Below are 11752 nucleotides of genomic sequence, written 5' to 3' on the forward strand. Positions count from 1 at the left end.
CACAGCCCTTCTCTAAACTACTACAACCTGAGCTAGAGTAGTCTGGTGAACTGAGGGGAAAACATCAGGCACTCACCGCATCGATGTCGCTGACGCCGGCCGATCCCACCGCTGCCACCACTGTTGAGAACGACGGACCGATCCCGCCGAAGCCACCACTGTTGCGAAAGACGGCGACGCCAACACGGCCCCGGAGGCGCCACTGCTTTCAACTCCGCCGGGAAGGTCACCAGCCGTTTGGTAGCGTATGTTTCTCAGCTCGCGACTGCTTCTGCGCAGAGCTGAGGAGACGAGCGGACGAGACGACGGTGAGTTAAACAAGGTTTATGTACAGCATATATACAGAGGCGTTACAATTTCGGCACTGGGGCCGGCAGAGACTCGAAGAGCCGAGCTCTCTTCTCTAACACATAGGTCAGCCCTTCGCCTAAGACCGCTGACTCACACACATGTCGGCCCTCCGACATGGGGACTCCTCTCTCTAGGACTGCCGATCGCGACACGCCGCAGGGCTTCTTTTATTTGCACCGGGTCCAACCAAAGTGTCCAATCAGAAGCGCCGCGGGTCGTCCGGGCAGATTCCGCCAATGGGGGCCGCCGCGCCATGCGTCAGACCACCTGACACGAGGACGCCGGCTCGCTGTCACGTGCGCAACTGACTCACTGCACGTGGGCCCGAGGAGCGCCGCGCGTGTTCACGCCGTCGAGGTGATCGCGCCAGGCAGACTGCGGGCTGGCCTTGACCCAGATTGCCTTTTTCAGAGGCACGGTCGTTTGACGAGGACTCGCTGGCATAACAGTGTTCACCGTAGTTCGAACTTATTCAGCACATTGAAGCGAGTTATCCGCATTGCCCGTGTACGGCGATTTTCACTTGGTTTCGGCCCGCCCGTGCCGGCATGGTGAAAACGCGAGGGCGCTTGTTGTGTGCACTGACTGCGTGTTGTACTGCTTGCCTCTCATAACATCTTCTATTCGTTTCATAGTGCTTCGCTTTCACAGTGGCGTATAGCCGATATAACCTGTTTTCATGATCGCCGGCCACGCCGAGCATTGCAGTGCAGCATCGTCAGGAGGTGATCGCAGCGCAGTTGCCCTCCCCGTTGGTCCCTTCATTGCCGGGCGTTTGCGCAAGACACGCATTGTCACACATTTAGTCCCTGTTGGACGAACCGTTCGTCCATTGGTTTAACGACTGCAGTTAGTCCAACTTTGCCGAATTTCGGCTTAGAGTGTGTGGTGCACGTGCTCGCCGGCGTTCATTTCATCGCGTCACGCCGGCGTTGCCACGCCAGGCGCCGGTCCGGCCATATACTCGCAGGCCCGCGCCGCGCTGCGTTGCTTTGACGCATGTGCGTTTCAGTGCGTCTGGCGTCCCTCCGTCACGAAAAGAGGGAGATGCTGTGTTGTCTGGGTAACGCATCGGCACGAAATGCAGCATGTCGCATTTCGCGCCGGTTGCCGTCGGGGCGCGTTGACGAACGCTGGCTTCACCGGTCGCGCCTGGCGTCAGACTATATGTCAGACTGGCGTCAGAATTCTCGCGTTTTGCTAACGTAGCATCGCTTTACCCAGCGTGCGCGCGCGTCAACGCTATATTGGAGTATATTTGGCCCATATTATTGTGCTCGTGGTCGTTTTGCTAGCTCCACGTATATCAAATTCGGTGCTACGTGACGTCAATGGATGACGAAATATATGACTGGTGCAAACATGGTAGTCCTGACACGCGTGTCATGTAAGAACATGACAACATATTACGCTCATAGCGTTCTGGCGACCGTTTCCCTAGCTCCACATATACTAAATTTGGTATCACGTCATGCGAATAGATGACGAAGGTAAACGACACATCCAAACATAATAATCATGACGCGGAAGTCTTGTACGGCATTATTTACCTCCACCTCGTAACATTGAGCTGATTATAAAGTGACATATCAAGCTTCCTCATTCGTGCTTCGCATATTATCGATTCCCACTGTACGTGGGACCTGCCAATTTTTTAGCTTTCCTGGCCGTTTAGATAATGCGATCCATATCAAAATTGGTATGTCATAAGATGACTGTATGACGAGCATAAAAGACAAGTCATGACATAAAAATTCTGATATGCATGACATAAATGCCATGACATGTCTGCTTGGCCAACATAAGTGACAGGCCCTAACGTTGAAATCATGACATGCATGTAAGATGACTGCACATCAAGCTCATGGTGCACTCGCGGCCGTTTCGCTAGTTTCATATGCACAAATATCGGTACTACGTGACGTGATTGAATGACGAAGGTATATGAGTGGTGGAAACATAGTAATCATGACATGCGTGTCATGACAGAATACGATTTCATGCCACGCTGATGCACTCGTGGCTGGTTCCCTAGCTTCACATATATAAAATTTTGTATTACCTAACGCGAATGGCTCACGCAGATATGTGGTTGGTGCAAGCATGACAATGATGACATGCGTGTCATGTAAGAACATGACTACATGCCACGCTCATGAGGCGCTCGCGGCCGTCTCGCTAGCTTAACGTATACCAAGTTTGGTATTATGTGACGTGAATGGAGGACCAACACAAATGCCAAGTGCAAGCATGATAATTGTAACATGGAAGTCGTGTACGCCATAGTTTACGTCTGCCTCGTAATGTTGTGCTGATTCGAACCTTAGTCCATCGTGCGTCGCATATCATCAATTCCCACTGTACTTGGGATCTGCCACTTTTCGTTTTTGGCGGGACTTTTACATTCTGCCGGAAGTGTTAGGAATAACAAGGCACTCAAAGCTTTCACGCCAGCTCAATCATCTTATTATTAAGCAAAGCGTCGTTGAGGGTACGATGAACTTTTTTGACCATCCGATGTTCGTTAACGTGTACCGAATTCTTAGTCCAATAGCGTTCTTTTGGTTTCGCGTCCAGAGAAATGTGGCAATGCATGAGACTAGCGACTATTCTCGTAAGGTAGTGTGATATCGTTGGATATGTTTCATATGTGACGTAGCGAAGTTGTGCTCATGTTCGGGATCGATACCGGAGATACACAGAGGAACGCATTTCCGTATCATACCCCGGCAGGCCTTGTTCGCTCAGGCGAAAGCCTTAAATGTCTCATGAAAGCGAGGCATTGAACGAAAATTACAACGAAGATACCAAATGGCCCAAAAGTTATCACCAGACCTTTTTTCGTGAGTCGCGCGTTCTTCGTCTTTGCGAGAGCATGAGAATAAAAGGATAATGATGAACATAAGGAAGTCGATCTTTTGGCACAGCAGACTTCATGGGCGCCGGGTGCTTGGAGACTGTGCAGACGTGCGCTCGTCTTAGCCTATTGGCGGCTATGGAGTAATGAAGAAAGGACGTGCTACGTCAGACGCTGAGCGAGGCTTTAGTGCATTGTGTGGTGTGCCGAAAGAGTATGGAAATGCACATGAGGATTGACAACCTCAAAATCAGGCGTGATGGGCCAAGTTGCTTGTCGGAACTGGATGAGACGCTTTAATCTTAATTAGTCGGCACCCCAGGCTTTTGCCTTCGGGGTGTCTTAGCAATAGTAGAAAGTTTCAAAGCAGCGCAACACGAAGCTTTGCTTTAGCGGTGCGCATGCGTCATGTTCTGGCTGCCTGCGGGCTCCCGTTGAGTAACGAGCGCAAACGCTACGCCCGCAGCGCTTGCAAGTTTTGCGTACGCTATTCTAAATCTGCCTAGTGTGAGGCGCCCTCCATTTTTTTTTCATTATTACATATTATTTGTCATTTTGTCTAGGTCGGGAAGATGAAGCTGTGTTTTTTTTTCTGAGAGGGTCAAGTGACAAAACTATTATGCGAGCTATGTTTTGAGGACGAGGGTTGGAATTCATTGGGTATAATACACCCACACGTTAAAGCTTGTGTATCAGAAATTGCAGTATTGAAGGTCCAGTAAATAATTTCTTTTGTAGTAAAGACCTAATTCCTAATACTCAGAGCTTTGAAGTACCGTAATACGTTGCAGGTGATTTGCACACCTCGATGGGGATGAAGGGCCATTTCAAAATAAGTTATTCAAGTGCGAAGAATACACTTGCACGCAGAATATTTAGACAAAGTGACGCCTTTATCACCACTTGTACCAGATGCTTTCCACACACATGCTCCAGTTATTCGGAAATTGCGTGCCCTCTTCGATTACTTCTGAAAAAGCTATTTTCTCAGCGTTGTAAACCTTAGCAGTTGCTGTTTGCTTAGCATTTTTGACAGGTGCAACTCGATAAACTGATTCGTTGCCCCTTTCTTTTTTCTGGCCTAGAGGCGCTTGCTCGTATCTTGTTTCATTCTACTCAGTTCGGCGACGCCACAGCATCGCATTACCGAGGATTTATACGCTCGATGGCCCAGTGCACCCCACGAGATGCCGGGAAGAAATATGTGGCTGTCGAAGTGTCGTCACGTGCCAAGAAAAAAAAAAGGCGGTGTAGAGAGAGAGACAAAGAGACAGAGAGCCGTGCCGAACAAGTCTATTTGAATTTGTTACGCACGGTTGTAACACCCGGTGAGTGCATTCTTGGTGGGAGCTCTGTTGTACCAAATGCTATAGTTGATCGAGTGGGCTCCCCGTGTTCTGCGCGCCACTCGATTACGTGGGTCAGGGTGTGGCGGTGCTCGCCCACTGCCGGAATGGAGAGCTCGCGCATACGGGACGAGACGGGAGTGAATGCGGTTTGCGACATGAGAAATGATCGCGACCGGCGGGTTGCCTCACCCATTGAGATGGATTTGGAAACCGCGAGCGAGGTGAGTCGTTGGCTGCCTTCCGCTTCATCAGGAGACACGCGGGCTGGTGCGCGGCTCTACGAAATTCAATGCGGGATTTGGTGTGCGGCGGGTGAAGCGATCGCTGCGTGGAGTACAGTTCAGTAATGCGAATACTTTGCATAACGGAATATATGGTGCAGAATACAACTCGTCCACTGCAGTGAACGACCACTGTGGTGGCTGAATGCCATTGTGTATTATTATGCAAAAAGACACCAGTTCAACTCTCGGCCACTGTGACTCTCTTGTATTGCCTTCTAAACGAAAGGAGTACTCGTGCATTTAGCTTTGGGTGCATGTTAAAGAAGTCCCGCTTGCGAAATTAGTCCAAAGCTTTATTTCGGGTGATCCTCACAGCCTAAACGTTTCATTGGTTGGTTTAAAATCAATTGATTAAGCAATCAAACAATCAATCAACCAATAAATAAATAAATACATCGGACTTCATGACAAGACAGTTTTCTGCAGACAGGCTTGTGGAATCGGCTGCTAAAGCTGATTCTTCAGGCAGCTATGGTGACATAAGCTCAGGTATCCCATGTCGGGACGCCTAGGTTTTGTGTCGTTGCCTCTTCGTAAAACTGCTGAACCATAAGTCCAAAAAAAGGTTTTGAAATATTATCGAACGTGTGAAGAGTAGCACAGTGCGAATATTTTATCATTTCAAATAAAGTATGGATTAGCATATCATTCGATTCGGTACTGAAATTGAATTGTAGATATTCGAAGTACCAAATATTTTTCAAGAAAGAATAATAATCCCCACCGGGAGAACATGGAATAGCTAACGAACTTGGAACAGCTGGAAAGAATTTCACTTCATTTATTCCATAAATTCATCAGAATGCAGGGCAAGCTATTACAAGGTTACCGAATCTATAGGGACGACCGCATGAAGGCAGTTGATCTGAACGCGCTACTCTTTGCCACATTTCACTATACTGAAAGAGTATCGCATTGATCAGTTCCTGTCTTCATCTTGCAGTAACTGTACGGGAGGACTACGAGTGCATTCAGCTTAATGACTAAAAGCAGGCGCAAACGGTGCGCTTGAGAAAATTATTGCTGCAGATACAACTTACAACACTAATATCTACATGCTTGTGGCAACTAGGCAGATGTGGCGACAGATTGATCTGTCTCAACACATTTTTGGCTGTATCTGCACTTTTTAGTTCAAAATTGTCAAGTATTTGTGTCCCAAAACTCTTTAAGATCACGTGAAAAAGTCTCGCATTAATTTATGGGGTCACTTTGGCTTTTAAACCAACAGTTACAAAACAATTACAAAACCTGTGGTCTGGCAATTCGATGAAAGATTTCTGAAACGACGAGCGATAATTTCAATTTTTCAAACTACGCCCGCCATAATTTCTGACGGAGAACAACTCTGATACATAAACATCCACCCTTAAATTATTAAAAAAAGGTTTTGTTCAGGTATTTTTAATAATTATTCATTCCTAAGTTATTCCTAAGTGAAAATTTTTCCGCTTTGGCCTGAAAATTGGTGGCGAAGAAGACAAGTGCCTACTCATCATAGTTTTTTTAGAACAATTGGTATTGCCTAAAAGAAACCACACTGTATAATTGTCAGTACTTGTGTACCTTTCATACTGTGTTTCACTATGTTAATAGTACATAATATCTGTTCAGTACATTCGACAACATTGCAGAAAATCATGATACACCTAGTTGCGTCTTGGTCTTGCGCCGATCGAGTACGTTTGTAGCAGGTAATATATCCAATGCAACAACTTCGCAGAGAAATATAAGAAGTACTCATGCCTCTTTTCTTGTTATTAGGAAGAAGCTCATAAGGGTACATGAAATGAAAGCTTGGCTTTCAGGTATGCTGCAATAGTGTTCTCGGTGACCATGCTGTTCTTGCTTGTTACTCTAAATAATCAGGTGTACCATGCCAAATATTCAGTTATAGTAGACCTACGAGAGTGCTGCGTGTTTCTGTCAACGTCACTCATCTACTTCTTTCACTCCCGAGCTAGTTCTTTTAAAACGAGTTGCCCCGAGAGAGCATAAAAGTCAGTTCTAGAGAAATACTGTATTTCTCAGACCCTAAGTTCCCTTGCCGGCCTGGACTTACTGCCTTAACAAGGTCTGAGAGGAAGCCGAGGGAGGTTTTTACTTACGCAAGCGGGCATTGCGGAAATACCAAGCCTCCACGTTGCCCTTTTAGATCAGTTTCGCGAACGCCAGCCGACAGATATACTACTTTAGATAGGGCTTCGACGTCTCCGGAGATAGGTGCAGCCTCTTTTTCTCGATAATAACTGCGATACTTGCACAGCGCACGTCGGCTTTCCATCAGAACTGTCTGAAAGATTCGTGAACTTATCTTTGGATTCGTATTTCTGTTTTTTTTTGCCTCTTTCGTGCGTGATATCTGGCGACGCTTGAACGCTGCTCGAGCCCCTGACAAAGTGCATACGCACGGCAACGTGATTGAAGCACCGCTGCCGCGGGTTCATAGAAAATGCAGTACCTGAGACTCTCAAGTTACGCTCAAGTGTGCAGGAAATCCACCGAACAAACTGTACCTGGAAAGAAAGAAGGGGGCCGGGTCGTGAGATTGGAAGACGCTATCAATGCGAATACATAAATGTACGTTATAAGACAGGCAGTAGAGAAGGTCGGAGAAAAAAAAAACGAACAACATAGTGTGGAAGCGAGCGAGAGAGAGAGACGCTGAAGATGTAGCAAACAGGATTCAGTGGTAAAAATTCAAGCGTACTGGTTGCCTAAAAGTGGCACGAAGGTTGCACATTCTATGCCCAATTGCTGTCGATCGCTCGCGTAGATAGTATTTCGTGTCTGCCGTAAAGTTTGAACGAGATACAAGAATTTCTTTAGAGGGAGGAAAAGAAAAACACAGAGAGGTTGGAAGCAGTAAAATACCACGTTTAGAGTAAAATAGAAAAAAAGAATGGGCCCCCTCGAAAAAAGTGGAAGGCCGATTGGTCCCAGCAAAGCTCCGAGGAATGATCCGGTGAGAGAGCAGCGGAATGGGCTCCTGTTAGTAATCAAATTGTGACGGGACCTGTCGCGGCTGGAGAGACCTTTATCAAATATGCACTCGCAGATCTAAGCGAATGGAAAGAAATACACGCGCTCTCACCGACTGGAAAGAAAAATTGTTCTCCACCGGGTTGGAACGTTGTTTCTGTCGGAAATGCATCGTTCAATCCACTTTCCCGAGCTTCTCGGCTTTCTCGGGCAAAGGATACGAAGATAAAAACACAAAAGGAAGTTGGTGAAATGTAAATAAAGAAAAAAAATGCACGAGAGTGGGGATCAGTGGAGATGCATTGCACAGAGTGAGTGCGAACGACGGACGGAAAAAGCCTGAGAGCGGCGAGCGTAGGAAGAGAACGTTTCCCGGAGAAATGGAGCGACTGCGAGATGACATGTAAAGTGGTTGTGTAAAAAAATGAAAATATTTCGGAAATAATACACGAAAGAGTAAAAGAAAATGAGTGGGCAAAAATGGTGGCACGATTGGCAATACATGCAGGACGAAAAAGCAAAAAAGTAAACGAACATATTAGATTGGGGAAAGGGTTGAGAAGAGCGCGTACGTGCCCTGTTCCGGAGCCGCATTCATGGTGTGTCGTGCTTGGGCCCACTTCTGCAAATGATTGCGTTTTCCTCCTCCTCGGAGAGTGATGTTTGTGTACCGGCTTGTATGTATGTACTATAGAGAATATGGCACGGCAGCGTGGAGACGGTGGTGAGCCCCGTGGTTATATTTTCGTGCGCGGTCCAGATGGAATGCGACGATGAACTGCGTCTCGTCGCGAACTAGTCGGTCTTTTTTGGCGAGGAGAAAAATAACTGCAGTTTTCATCGTTTTCTCTGCTGCTCTGCTATTTTTATTACGGTTTCTTTAGCTAAGTGGTGTGCTTCCGACAAAAGTCTTGTTTTTTCTCTCCTATAGCGATTTGCACTTTCATATCTTGGTGCAACATTCACCGCGCACACAATGAAACGCCAAACGAACAAAAAGACTGCGTTACGTTATTTTTTAGGGACACAACAAATGACTGAGTTTTTCTTTTTCGTCCAGTTTCCTTCTGTCGAAAACTGTTTTCTGGTTTCCGAGTATTAGAAAAAAAAGTCGTCTAAAAAGTGAAACTATAGGCACAAGTTGATGGTTCTGGTTCGATTTCAAAATTATGTTAAAGACATGTGACGGAACATGGGAGAGGCCTTTGTCCTGCAGTGGACGTAGTCAGGCTGCTGATGATGATGATATGACAACTTAAGCATGTTATTACTTGAGAGGCAAATCAATTCTGTGAGTAATTGATAAAAACCATTTCAATTAGTTTTGAAAAAGCAAATGGTATAATTTTTGGCAAGCTTTAATTGTTGAGGCACCTACGGAGTTAGATCACAATGATGATCCACTTCGGCAGCGTGACAAAACGCTATGTTAACCCAAGGAAGTCGACAGATGCAGTAATACTGATGTGCAGGGATTGAAGCGCCCGCCACCTATCATCACGGTCGGAGCAGTCATAGGTTCGACTACTATTACCAATTTTTTTATTGTAGTCTTTTTTAACATGAAAGTGTTTTATGGTGGCATCCACTGAGACTTTGGTGACGTATTTCCATCACGGCAGGAATGCAGAAAAATTTGCATGATAAAATGGCAAAGAAAAAGATGTCCATTTACGGGCGTCACAACCATGACTCCTTGGTCCAATAAGACAGATGCCGGGCACGCTATCTACTGCGCCACGGCCACAGAGACTGGGTGCTTTACAGAGAATTTTTTACATCTCACACTTTTCTCTAACAGTGGTCTTGGTCACCGGGGTAGTGTTACCTTTTGAGAACGGTAACGTGAAGTAATTCATCATTGCTGTGGACTCCACAATTAGCTGCAGCAACGTGCCTTTGTTACGCGTTACGCACGCGTTCTATCCACTGCGTTCTCAATAGGAAAACTGCTGTTTTGCCACTGCCTTAACACACTGCGAGGTGGAGACCTTACCTCAAGGGTTGGATAGCGTACATGCACACTAAAAATAGCTCTGCGACGGGCGCTTGGCTGGCCTGGTCAGTGTGGCATGGCCGTAACACTACGTTCCCCATATACGCGCGTTTTATTAGGTATATTTTCCCTCCCCGTGATATTCGTTCGCGGGATGCTGTTGCCGTCTGGGTCAGACAGAGTGAAGCAGTGCGTGGCCTCCTCGATTAGCTCCTGAAAATCACCGTCGCACCACCGCTGTGGCCTTCGGCGCGTTTCCAAACGAATTAAATTTCATCAGCGTCTTACCGCGCGAACTTTTAGCTTTATCCTAAGATTCACTCATAGCATCCATCAATACAAAAAATTAGCTCTGCGATGCTCACTTAGCATTCACACAGCGTTCATTGCTAGAACTGTGAGAAATAATGGAGATACCAGAGGGGAGATACGATGCGCGTACCGTCGCGTTATAGGGCCAGCCGTGGCATGATCGTTGGGTCAACAGTTTAAAATTCCGTGGAATGGTCACATTGTCCCAAGCTCTGTAAAGAAGCTTAGCTTCCAGCAATTGTCGCATTTCTCTGTCACACTGTTTTCTCTGATTGGGCTCACCACATCTGAGTGAAAAGGCCCGAGCAACACTATAGAAAAGACGCGTGGCCGGAGCCGCTCTCGGAGGCTGCGGGTTATGCGCTATGAACCAACAACTGCGAGCGTTTTATTAGTCTCAGCGTGACGGGGCTTTGGCTGCAATATTGTAGAAAACACTATTGTCTGTGAACTGCAGCTTCCATGGCGATTAGATTCGGTAACGACACAGTTGCGTGATTTGCCTTTCTCGTCAGTGTGTGATGTCTGCTAGCCAGCGTAGGGCGGCTTCCAAGTTAGCTAATGGTGTTCGTCCACCACCTATAGCTTCGAGTGCACTGGCACTGACTACTGTGGCAAGGGCGCACCTTGATATTTTTGTCCTCAGTTGACGACGCTTTTAAATAGTGCATTTCCAGTTAGTGTTTATTATGGGAAGGTGGGAGTCATCCTTGAGCAGGACTCACTATACGTCGTGTACAAGTGTATGCTACTTAATAGAGCTACCACTACGATCAGATCGTCATGAAGGGCGTTAGTCATAACAGGGAAATGTGCCACTAGACGTCAACGCTGCTAAATCCGAAGTAAACACTGCTAAGGCTCCCAAACACCAATAAGAACTATGCGAGATTTCGTATATCACCGTGTAGTAAAAATTCAGCTACTTTCGTGAAGAAACCATTCTTATTTGTGTTATACTTATTCCTATGAAAGAACATAGATTGTATTTATTCTCTCTCAGATCCTCGAAATAAAATTCAAAACTTTGTTTACGTGGCTGTCACGTCATGCGAAACAAGGTTCGTTTAATAAATCCGAATTTCTTTATTCGTAAAACCTGCTTTGCTCGAATTAGGTTATTTATTAGAGTGATATAAAAAATCTGTTTACCTTGATAACCACACTTGCTAGAGAAAAAACTTGGACGATGCTGGAGTTTCACCTTCAGGAGTGGAACGAGATGTGGTAATCGGAGTTTTGCACATTGATTTCTCAACTGCTCGCCCCAGTTCGGTTGTTGGTGCAGGTTTCAAACGTGCCGTATGGAAACAAACGATTTTGCGTGGAACATTGACTATTTCAGGCTGTAACGGAATATCTTTGGCATATGCTACTGTTCAGTGCCCACTATGCAACAATTGTTCCTTTCGCGAATCAGCGAAGGACGGACTACCCGTCTGAAAGGCCACATGCGAACCTATGTTTAAACGCTTTGTAATGGGTCTTGGACACAACTACCCGTTTCGAAATTCACATGCTTTCACACCTGGCGCAATTCTACGCTGTGACACGAAACATCATGGGGGTTAAAGGGACACCCTTCACTACATCGCATTCGTTTCGTGCTTTTGCAGAATAT

This window comes from Rhipicephalus microplus, chromosome 5 (genome assembly GCF_043290135.1).
Source record: "Rhipicephalus microplus isolate Deutch F79 chromosome 5, USDA_Rmic, whole genome shotgun sequence".
Taxonomy (NCBI): domain Eukaryota; kingdom Metazoa; phylum Arthropoda; class Arachnida; order Ixodida; family Ixodidae; genus Rhipicephalus; species Rhipicephalus microplus.